Source organism: Chelonoidis abingdonii, chromosome 17 (assembly GCF_003597395.2).
Source record: "Chelonoidis abingdonii isolate Lonesome George chromosome 17, CheloAbing_2.0, whole genome shotgun sequence".
Classification (NCBI taxonomy): Eukaryota; Metazoa; Chordata; order Testudines; family Testudinidae; genus Chelonoidis; species Chelonoidis abingdonii.
In genome coordinates, this window is record NC_133785.1 from 37,329,417 (window position 1) to 37,341,555 (window position 12,139).

Sequence of the window (12,139 nt, forward strand, 5' to 3'; positions counted from 1 at the left end):
TTGCTCATATCCATTCCAGTTAGGTGATTCCCAAGCCTTACCTAGGCGGTGGGGTCGGAGAGAGATGTCGCAGAGTGCAACACAGCGGTGCCGAAGGCTGCGTCATCCCTAGATTGCTGAATCAGGGCGTAGTGGGAAGCGAAGGTATGGACAGAAGACCAGGTTGCTGCCCGGCAGATTTCCTCAATGGGCACATGAGCAAGAAAAGCAGCCGATGAGGCTTGGGCCCTGGTAGAGTGCGCAGTCACGTGGCCCGGGGGGGGCGTGCGCCAAATCATAACAGGCGCGAATGCAGGACGTTACCCACAAGGAAATCCTCTGCGAGGAGAAGGGTAACCCCTTGACATGTTCAGCCACCGCAACAAAGAGTTGGGGGGTTTTCCGGAATGGCTTAGTTCACTCTATGTAAAAGGCGAGCGCCCTACGGACGTCCAGCGAGTGTAGCTGCTGCTCCCTGCGAGTCAAATGGGGGTTTGGGAAGAAGACAGGTAGGAAGATCTCCTGGTTAACATGGAAAACTGATACCACCTTGAGGAGAAAGGCTGGGTGCGGCCTCAGCTGCACCTTGTCCCTGTGGAACACAGTATATGGGGGATCTACCGTGAGGGCCCGAAGCTCCGAGACCCGTCTCGTTGATGTGATGGCCACTAGGAAAGCAGTTTTCCATGAGAGGTAGAGAAGGGAGCAAGTCGCTAATGGTTCAAATGGAGGGGACTTGAGTCGGGTCAGAACCAGGTTAAGGTCCCAGGTAGGGGCAGGGTGGCAAACCTGGGGGTAGAGACGCTCCAAGCCCTTAAGGAATCTAGTCACCATAGGGTGAGAGAACACTGAGCGGCCATCCCCCCTGGGTGAAAGGTGGAGATGGCCGCCAGGTGAACCCGGAGAGATGATATCGCTAGGCCTTGTTGCTTGAGGGACCAGATGTAGTCTAAGATAGTAGCAATGGAGACCTCGGTGGGAAGGAAGTTCCGTTTCGCGCACCAGCAGGTGAAACGCTTCCATTTGGCTGAATACATCGCTCTAGTGGAAGGCTTCCTGCTGCCCAGGAGCACCTGCCGCATTGTGGTAGAGCAACGGAGCTCAGACCGGGTCAGCCACTCAGAAGCCACGCCGTGAGGTGGAGCGATTGAAGGTCCAGGTGACGGAGCCTGCCGTGGTCCTGAGTGATCAGGTCCACATGAAGGGGCAGAGGGACAGGGTCGGCTATGGAAAGGTCCAGCAGCATGGAGTACCAGTGCTGCCGGGGCCACGCTGGAGCTATCATGATCAAGCGGGCCTTGTCCCTACACACCTTCAATAGGACCTTGTGGACGAGTGGAAACGGTGGAAAGGCATAGAGCAGGGCGTCGTCCATGGAACAAGGAAGGCGTCCGCCACCGAACCCGGTGAGAGGCCTTGAAAGGAGCAGAACATCTGGCATTTCCTGTTCCCGTGGGATGCGAAGAGGTCCATTTGGGGAAACCGCCACCTCCGGAAGAGCAAAAGAGCAACATCCAGGCGAAGGGATCATTCGTGGGAAAGGAAGGACCTGCTGAGATGATCCGCCAGCGTGTTCTGAACCCCTGGGAGAAAGGACGCGATGAGGTGAATAGAATGGGCTATACAGAAGTCCCAGAGCCATAAGGTCTCTTGACACAGGGGAAAGGATCTCGTGCCGCCCTGCTTGTTTATATAATACATGGTCGTCGTGTTGTCGGTGAATACCAAGACACAACGGCCCTGCAGATGCTGACGGAACGTCTGACAAGCAAGGCGGACCGCTCTCAACTCCTGGACGTTGATATGCAGGGCGAGCTCGGGAGGAGACCAGCGCCCCTGGGTCTGCAGGCGCCCGAGGTGAGCCCCTCAACCCAGGGAGGAGGCATCTGTTGTCAGGGACACCGAGGGTTGGGGCGGATGGAATGGGAGCCCCGCACACACCACGGAAAGGTCCAGCCACCACTGGAGGGAGTCTAAGACGTCCTGGGGAATGGTGACAATCACGTCGATAGAATCTCTGGCCGGACGGTATTGTGCGTTGAGCCAGGTCTGGAGGGGTCTTAGGCGGAGTCTTGCGTAGTTCGTTACAAACATGCAGGCCGCCATGTGGCCCAGGAGGGTAAGGCAGGTGCGCTCCGAGGTCGGGGCGCTGCTTGCAGTCTCCCTATGATGGCTATCATAGTTTGGAACCTCGACAGAGGCAGAGAGGCTTTGGCAAGAGTGGGGTCCAGGGTGGCGCCGATAAACTCTATCCTCTGTGTGGGGATTAGCGACGATTTCTCCACATTGATCATTAGACCTAGGCTTAAGAAAAGGTTCTTGACAATGCGGATGTGACAGAGGACTTGTGCCTCGGAAGTCCCCCGGATAAGCCAGTCGTCTAGGTATGGGAATACGTGGATACGACTGCGGCGAAGGTGGGCGAAGACTACAGCCATGCACTTGGTGAACACTCTTGAGGCTGTAGATAGGCCGAACGGGAGGACCGCGAATTGGAAATGTTGCCGGTTGACCACAAACCGGAGGAACCTCTTGTGGGGTAGGAAGATGGCTATATGGAAGTAGGCATCTTGCATGTCGAGGGCGGCGTACCAGTCTCCAGGATCCAGGGATGAGATAATGGTCCCCAGTGATACCATACTGAACTTCAACTTTACTAGGTATCTGTTGAGTTCCCTCAGATTGAAAATAGGTCTGAGACCTCCCTTCACCTTGGGGATTAGAAAGTAGCGGGAATAAAACCCCTTGCCCCGCTTGAGCTCGGGAACCTCCTCTATGGCTCCTTTGGTGAGGAGCGCTTGCACCTCTTGTAGGAGGAGTTGCTCGTGAGAGGGGTCCCTGAAGAGGGAGGAGGGAGGGTTTGAAACAAATTGCAGGTGGTATCCAAGTTCCAACGTGCGTAAGACCCAGCGGTCTGATGTTAGCTGGGACCATGCAGGGAGGAAAAAGGAGGGGACGGATCCATTGACGAAACTGGTACAACGCCCTCGGGCGCACCTTCAAAAGGAAGGTTTCGGCCCGGAAGAAGGCTTGGAGGGGTTTTGGTTCTGGCCTCCTTGGTTGCTGGATTGTCTGCGGCGACCATTCCTGCCTCGCCGCCTAGCGATGTCTTGCCTCTGCCGGGGTTGGGGGTAAGGCTGGTGTTGTTGCTGTGGCCGGAAGGGTCTGCGCTGGGTTACAGGTGTGTGCATCCCTAGGGAGCGCATAATGACCCTATTGTCTTTTAGGCTTTGCAGCCTAGGGTCAGTTTTGTCGGAAAACAAGCCTTGGCCTTCAAATGGGAGGTCTTGGATGGTATACTGGAGTTAACGCCAGATGCCAGAGCGCGTGCAGCTGAGTCCGCGGCGTCTAGGAAAGGCTGCAGGGAAGTTCTCGCGACCTTTTTGCCCCCGTCGAGGATCGCGGAGAACTCCTGACGTGCGTCCTGAGGGAGCAGCTCCTTAAATTTGTCCGCTGCGGCCCAGGTGTTATAGCTGTAGCGGCTAAGGAGGGCCTGCTGATTGGAGACGCAGAGCTGGAGGGCCCCCGCAGAGTAGACCTTTCGGCCAAGTAAGTCCATGCGTCTCGCCTCTTTGGATTTTGGGGCCGGGGCCTGCTGATCATGTCGCTCCCTCTCGTTCACAGATTGGACGACGAGGGAACAAGGGGGAGGGTGGACATACAAGTAAGTATTCATACCCCTTTGAGGGGACCATGTATTTGTGTTCCACCCCGCGCGCAGCGGGGGGAACAGAAGCCGGAGACTGCCAGATGGTAGTGGCATTAGCTTGAATGGTTTTAATAAACGGAAGGGCAACCCTAGTGGGGGCATCCGCTGACAATATGTCCACCACTGGATCTTGTATCTCCGAGACCTCCTCGGCTTTCAGGTTCATGTTCTGTGCAACACTCCTGATGAGGTCCTGGTGCGCCCTAAGGTCAAGCGGAGGTGGGCTGGTAGATGATGTCCCAGCCACAGCCTCGTCCGGGGAGGATGAAGAGGAGAGACCTGGGAGGAGCGGGTCTGCGGAGGGCTCTGCCTGAAGAACTGCGTCCGACTCCGCAGGGGGTTCGGGGTCCTGAGGTTGGGATAACCTTTCCTCCGTGGGAGGGGGAGGACGATGGGAAATCGTGGCCTCAGGAACCCTGTGTTCCGAGACATTGGAACGTGAGGGACCCAGCTGAAGGCCTTAGGCTTGATGGTACGCCCAAGGCGTCCAGAACCCCCACTGCTGCGGTCCATGCTCTTGAGGCTGGGGTTCGTGGAACAAGGTAGCAGGTACGTCTGTGTCCAGGGCATATAAGCTATCCGCCTGAGAGGACACAGACGGCTGGCGGGATGGCCGGGGGGGGGGCCGAACGAGGCTGGTATGGGTCCCTCGCCCCCGTTGGTGGAGACCTCCTCGGTGCCGGGAATCATAGCGGTGCTGAGATCGCGACCGGGACCTGCCACCAGCTCGGTGCCGGGAGGTCGACAGGGATTGGGAGCGCCGACAGCGTGAGCGGCTGCGGGAGTCTCGGTGCCGGTAGTGATGACTAGAACCGGAGAGGTGCCGAGAGTACCGGGAGGTGGATCTGCACCGCGAGTACGACCGGTACCGCCGAGGTGAGCGGTGCCGGGACTGCGAGCGGTGCCTCGATTGAGATCTTCCACGGGACCTGGAGCAGTGCCGGGACCTAGATGGAGATCGGTGCCGGCCCGCCGACTCCAGGGACGGAGGTCTCATGACTGCAGGCTTGCCTCTGGACTGAAGAACCTGCACTGGCGGTGCCAGGGGTTTAAGGAAGAGCAGACTCGGTCATCGCAATAAGGTCCCTGGCAGAAGAGAATGTTTCTAGTGTAGAGGGGACCGTCAGCTCGACCACAGGTCTCACCAGGGAGCTCTCCAAGACCGGACTCGACGGACCTCTCGGGGTCGGGGCCGCGGCAGGAGTTGGTGCTGGGCGGTCCGCACTAGCCTGCTTCGCAGGAGTAGAGGAAGTCGATGTTCTTTGGTCAGGACCCTGCGCCGGGGAAAGCCGGTGCCGAGACGTCTTCGCGGTGCCGGCGCGGTCCGGTCCTGGAGTGGTGTCGGCACTCGATGCCGAGGAAGGAGGATAAGAGCCACCTCCATAAGGAGAGTCTTTAAACGATGGTCTCTCTCCTTCTTGGTCTGCGGCTTGAAGGCCTTACAAATGCGGCACTTCTCAGATACGTGCGATTCCCCTAGGCACTTTAGGCAGGCGTCGTGGGGATCGCTCGTGGGCACTGGCTTTTTACAGGCCGAGCGCGGCTTGAAACCCGGCGAACCGGGCATGAGCCCAGGCACCGGGTGCGGGGAAGGGCTAGAGCCCGAACCCGCTAAACTATATACAATAACTGATTGACAACTATGAACTAATTTTATTCTATACACTAACAATAACTATATACAACGAGAGAACAAGGAGAAGTTAGGTACGTGGAGGACAGCTATGACGCGCTCCACAGTTCCAATGACCGACACGGCGGTAAGAAGGAACTGAGGAGCGGACGGGCCGGCAGGAGTATATATCAGGCGCCATAGCGGCGTCACTCCAGGGGGCAACCTGCCGACCCACCGGAGTTGCTAGGGTAAAAATCTTCTGACGAACATGCACGCGCAGTGCATACACCTAACTGGAATGGATATGAGCAATCACTCGAAGAAGAAGTAAAGTTTGCACGTTCATGCCCCTCATCTGTAAGGGCTTTGGGGCAGGGAATGTGTTTTACTCTTTTATGAAGCTCTGTGTAAAATGTACTTCAATGTATGCACTATTGTAATAACAGCACTTAGAAAAAACCTCAACATGTTATTATTCATCCAGTAGCACGTCATAATGTTCGGTGAATTGTTAAGGTCTGTTGAGTTAGTACATATGAAGGTACTTTTAGAACACTGATTATTGAAATGGGTGGACAGATGGAACCTGTTGCAATCCACTGTGCAGATCCGTACTTCTCTGGTTTTATATAAAACTTTGGCAAGATCCTGGCAGCTGATATCAGGATGAGTCAACAGAAATAACACTAGGATGATAGGGCCTTGCATACACAAAAGTATAGGCCTCAGTCAGGTATTGGGACCTATTGTTCTAGAAACTGTATACACATATAATGACAAGAAGGACCCTGCTCCATAAGAACTTGCATTTTAAGGACCATTCCGTATTTCAAAAAGCCCTCTACCTTGTGCAAATTCACAAAATGTTGAAAAGTGAAACTTTCTTTCACAACAGCTTAAGTGAAAAATTACTGACTGCAGTTTCTGTCATTCATTTTGCATTACTCAAACATCCTGCTGGTTGTTCCGCAAATATCAATAAGAAGTGGCAGGGTAAGGAAGATTGTAAATGGCTTCAGATCTGAACAAAGATAGAAAAATACACACTTGACTTTTTGTTTTATTTATCCTCACCCCGCCATGTGTTTTCTCTGACTAGAGCAATTCCATGCTCTTGTTCCGTATTGTATTATCATCTCTTCTGATACAGCAGCAAATCTTACCAGAGAAACATAATTGCCTTTTCACCATAGGTAGGCAAAACACAGATAATTGGATGTCACATAATATGAATTCATACTCTATTTTAATAGCATTTAGATTATACTCCTCCATAGGCGGGAGTAAAATTCAAACAACATAGAAGTAAAGGTTAATTGTAAATGCTTTTGCCAGACGGCTGAAAACAGCAAGACCATAGGCTGCTGCAAGCCCAGCAAGAAATCTTTCTAGTTTTAAGAAGTAGGCTGATGGAGGTAATGCCCTTTGGCAGCCAACCCTAAATGAGGCGCTAATCAGAGGGATGTTTAGGGGGAAGTGAACGTGTACTGAGTGCAGAATTGATCACAAGAGAGATAAATAGCCAGTATCATTCCTAGTCTCTAACCTCAATGAATAAATGTTGCAGAGGGCACCGGCTTTGCACTAACTTGTCTCAGACACATTATTCAGAGTTTTTATTTAGAATATGCGTGCACTATACATTTAAGCTTATAATCTATTTTACATTGTATGCTTTAGTCATTGCAATACACTAACAACACACCACTATTAAGATATTTGATTTCATTTAGTAGTTCAGAGCAAGAAAAATCTTTTCATCAGTGGAACTCAAATCGCTTTAACAAAAATTAAGCATCCCAACTCGTGTGTGTGTATGTGTCAGTACTATTGATCAGAGTGGTACAGAAGAGTACATTACAACGTATGGTCCATTAAAACTTACTAGGAAAGTGAAATACCACCAGCAACCCTAAGCCAGACAGAATATTACTTCATTTCTCTCCTACAAGGTGAGTGTTCCATACATGATCATCTCCATACGCTTTGGCATAAAAATGTATATTTTAGTTTGCATGAAATAATTCACATCCCTTAGCAAACACAGAGTTTTGACACATCGCAATCAAGTACAATACTTTTGTAATATTCATGATGTTGCTTTTATTTATTCTACTGGGGAGATTGTGCTTATCTGACCTCTCATACCCATCTTGCCACAGATGTGAAAAGAAGAAAGAGTTCAATATGTCAGAAGGTAGAATAGCAAGCACAATTCATTGATGCTGATGGCTGAGATTCCAAGTGGAAATGGCCAAGCAACAATCTGCCACTAGAGAGAAAAAAACAGTTTCTTGGTTTTGAAAAGAAACTAAGTGTTTTTCACTGCTTAAGCGATGTTTGGAGTGAACTAAAATAAAAACATCAGCGAAAGTTGCTATAAGATGATTGTTGATGCTAGAAGACTTTAGCAGTACATCTGGACTGCCAGGAGGTGCCTTCTTCAGTATAGGAGAAGAGAAGCAGATTAAAAGACAGCATGCTGGGTAATGAACAAAATGTTGAGAAACTGATACATTGAAAAGAAGGATACAGAGCTTAATACTTCTCTGTACTCTAGCAAAAATCGGCCTTTCAATCTTCCATTTTTAAACTGAAAACACCGAGCAGTGGTAGAGCAAATAATGTATCCTTGTTGTAACTGTGCCCAGTATATGCCTTATTTCAGCATAAAAAAAAAAAAAAACATGGACGAGGAAACTCCAATTTTGCTAAGAAATGTAAACAGTTTCCAGTGGCATATGTCATTGTTGAATTAATTCAGTTTGCCTTTTACTGGCTTGGAATTCATCCCAGTAGGAAGGAATAAAAACTATAATAGCATATCTGCTTCAGGAAGTCCTACACAACATGAGCTCAGGCAGTTCAAAATCCACTTCTCAGTGTACCAAAGGGTGTAGGTATCCATAACAATCCTTTCTTGAGAAACACTTATTCAGCAGTTTCATCTATTTCAGGACCTGGCACAGGAAATTGGAGAGAGAGACAACAACAAAGGGTGCTTTGGTATGGGGATTTATTGACAAAGGTCAATGGGAGAAAGAGAAATTCTACAGTCAGAAAATTCTAGTCTCTAAAGCTTTCTCCCTGAGAATATAAAAATGTTTATTCTCCAAAAATAATGCCACTTGTCAAAATAAGCAATAGTTGCTGGTAATATATTACCTACCTTACCTATGCCTTGCTGAAACTTTCCCTTTATCAACCCTTGACACCGCATAAACCTCCAGTCCAGAGACAAAGTTCTGTTTGTCATATCATTTTAGATACATATAACCAAGACAATAGATATGTTCTGAATCCAATAAAATGTCATTGTCCCAGCAGAGCTGTCTCATATCATCCACTCATTCAAATGAAAGGCAATTGTCAGTCATTCCTTTGAGTAAACGAGGCTACAAGCTGATACAGAATGGTCAGTTAATAGCACTCAGAGATAATGTCAGTCATTCTAAGTGTGGAAATGTGAGAAGTTTTAAAAATGTTTTTTAAAATGTTATGCAGAAATTTTTTTACTTATTTATTTATAGGCACTTCTTCAGTGCTCATTCCTATTGACCGCTATAACTCTTAAATATGCCATTTCATTATTTAATAAACTGATGTTGATGACTCATAACCATAATGTCAAGTAATCAGGATTCACACTGTTCTTCTGAATAAGATCTCCTCATGTAATCCAGTACATCTATTTACCAGCATTCAAACCCTATTACTGTATGCTTCTATAATCTGCCATGCAAAACTGGTCAAGAGTTGCATGAAAATACAACTTAATAATTCTTGCACATATGAAGAAAAAGAATTACACAGATGTTTAATTATTCTAGTAAGATTATACCCAAAAGGCTTTTGTAACCTCAGCCCCAGTGAAGATAGTTCTGAAAACCAAAGCACTGAAGTCTTACATTGAAACTAAATGAGGTTTAGAATGCATGACATGATCTCGCTATAAAGCCCTCTTGTGAGTAAACTTGTGTGAAGCTTTGTAACCCTGTGGGGAATAGGGAGCAGTTCCTACAAAATGGAATCCCATAGGGTTGGGGCCTAAATCTATATTGTTTTCAAGCTATGCTCATGATCCAGTCTAAAGCAACAACTGGACATATGTTAAATTTGTTGATGACAGAGGTGGAAAGTGAATACATTATAGGGTGACCAGACAGCAAGCGTGAAAAATTGGGATGGGGGTGGGGGGTAATAGGAACCTACATAAGAAAAAGACCCTATAAAATCAGGACATCTGGTCACCCTAAAACATTATCTTGTATCAAATAGTATTTGTTTAAGCTTCCAACATGGCAAATCAAAGTTCTGTTGGTTAATATCGGCAATTACATGTTAAGACTGAACCATGCTTTTTTGTGCAGAATCTCCTTCTAATTTCCCGATTTAAAAAATCCTGAATAATTCTGAACAGCTGCTTATTTTACAGTTGCAGAGCAAGATACAATTAGGCAAAAAACACAATAGAGAGGGATGAGCAAAAAACTGAAACAGGAGCATGTGAGCAAGCACTCAATAGCAGAAGGAACCATCAACATCGGCCAATAACACCAGATGAGGGGGCCAATGCCATTCAGAAAACAATGACATGGCCTCAGGAAAGGTATGTGTTGAAAGAAAACAAGCCTTCCTGTACTAATTGGCCTCTCTTTCCCCATAATTTCTCATGTGTTCCTATTCTCCTCTAGTCAGCTGTGCTTCTCCTTTTCAGTTATCTCCTTACACACTGCTAATTTGGTTCCCTATAATTAATTTTGCAAGTGTACATTGTTATAAAACAATGTTCTACTCTTTAAAATGATACAATTTTCCACTCGGAAACCCCATCAAAATAACCTGACAGCAAATTTAGCTTTTCTGGTTCACTGTAGAAATGAAGTATCCAAAAAGAGTTGCTTTGTCCTCTAGAGACCATAATCAACTGCAAAAACTCTCCTTTTTGCACATCTTGGGAGTGCTTTGCACGTTTTTCACCTGTACTAGTTCTCAGCAATGCTTTAAGATACTTCCTTCCACACTTGCCACCTAAGGATGCTAAGTTTCACAAACTTTGATCTAATGACATGTTTATCTCAATGCTACAAAAGCCACTTAAGTCCTGCAAACCAGTGTTTGCTCATGCAAAGAGTCTCATGAACAAAGGACCAGTCTCTTTGCATGAATGAAGTGTTTGCCAGGATCAAGAGAATAATGGCTACACTCGAAATTTCAAAGCGCTGCCACAGGGCCGCTGCCGTGGCAGCGCTTTGAAGTGTGAGTCTAGTGGCAGTGCCAGCGCTGGGAGAGAGCTCTCCCAGTGCTGCACGTACTCCACATCCTCATGGGATTTAGCTTGCAGTGCTGGGAGCCGCGCTTTTTTTTCACACCCCTGAGCGAGAAAGTTGCAGCGCTGTAAAGCGCCAGTATAGCCATGGCCTAAGAGAGAGTTTTAGAGCATCTGAGTAGCTTTTTGGGTGTGATTGCGTATGTTGTGTATTGAAATGTGTACTTGAAGACATAACTGAGGGAAAACGAAGTTGTTTGCATTTAGTGATGGGAGTGGTCAGTTCCATGGTAATATTTCTCCTCAGTGAGAGTCCATTCCACAGCCTAGACCATAGGCGTGCACAGCACATTTCATTAGGGTGTGCACCCAGGAAATTTTATTTTATTTTTTGAAAAATGAACATCATAAAGGTTGGGGTGTGTGTGGGGGTGAGGTATGCAAGAAGGGGCTCAGGGCAAGATATTGAGGTAGAGGAGCAGTGTGGAATGTATGAAGAGGCTCAGGGGCAGGTGGTTGGGGTGTGGGGTGCAGGCAGGGGGCTTAAGGAGAGGGTTGGGGTTCAGGAGGGGTGCGAGGTGCAAGCAGGGGTCTCAGGGACAGAGGGTTGGGGTGCGAAGTGCAGGCAGGGGGCTTAACGCATGGGGTTCGGCAGGAGGGGGCTCAGGAGGTTGGGGTGCAGGCCAGGGGCTTAGGGCAGGGAGTTGGGGTGCAGCAGGGGGCTCAGGGAAGGGGTGGGGTACAGGAGGGGTGCGAGGTGCAAGCAAGAGGCTTAAGGCAGGGAGTTGGGGTGCAGCAGGGGGCTCAGGGGAAGGGGGCCAGGGTGCGAGGTGCAAGCAGGGGGCTCACGGACAGGGGGCGGCCCGGCGCCGCTTACCTGGAGCGGCGCGCTCCCTGCCTGCCCACCCTGGCCCCATGCCGCGCCGCTCACCGCGTTCCCGCGCGGTCCCGAGGGGCGGGGACACGGCGCCGCGCGCTGCCCTTGCCACGCCTCCAGGTACCTCCCCCGAAGCTCCCATTGGCCGCGATTCCCCGTTCCCGGCCAATGGGAGCTGCGGGGGGCGGTGCCTGGAGCTACACACGGAGCCCTCGCCCCCCCAAGGAAGAGGTGCCGCGCGCCGGCCGCTTGTGAGAGCAGCGCGGGGCGTGTGGCAGCCCGCGGGCCGGGTGCAAAGTCTTGAGGGGCCGGATCCGGCGCGCGGGCATGAGGGTGCGGCTGGGCACGCCCCGTGCGCGCGCCTGCGGCACCCAGCGGCTAGGAAAGGCCCATCTCCCGCACTGGCTAAGTGCAAAGTTTCCTCACCCCCGTCAGCGTGTGGCGGCCACGGGTAAGGGGGGCATCGGCTCCCCTCCTCCTCCAGCAAGGGCAGAGCAGTGCGCTAAGGGTCCGCCTGTGCTGGAACCGTGGGGCGCTCAGCTCCAGCTCTGAGGCGGGAAGCTCATTAGAGAGTTGCAGACCCGGAGGCGGGGATGCCGTAATTCCCAGTGCTCCACTTTCCCCTCACAGGAGCCGCAGGGGACGTTCCTCTCAGGCCCTCGCTCACAACCCCCCCCCCCCAAACGGTAT

The 12,139-nt window shown here is 50.1% G+C and overlaps 1 protein-coding gene across 1 annotated transcript in view; it reads right to left on the bottom strand.

Moving 5' to 3' along the window:
• The window catches only part of PTPRG (protein tyrosine phosphatase receptor type G), a 628,432-nt gene that overhangs the window by 98,536 nt on the left and 517,757 nt on the right, over positions 1–12,139 (bottom strand). The gene's annotated exons all lie outside the window — the stretch shown is intronic.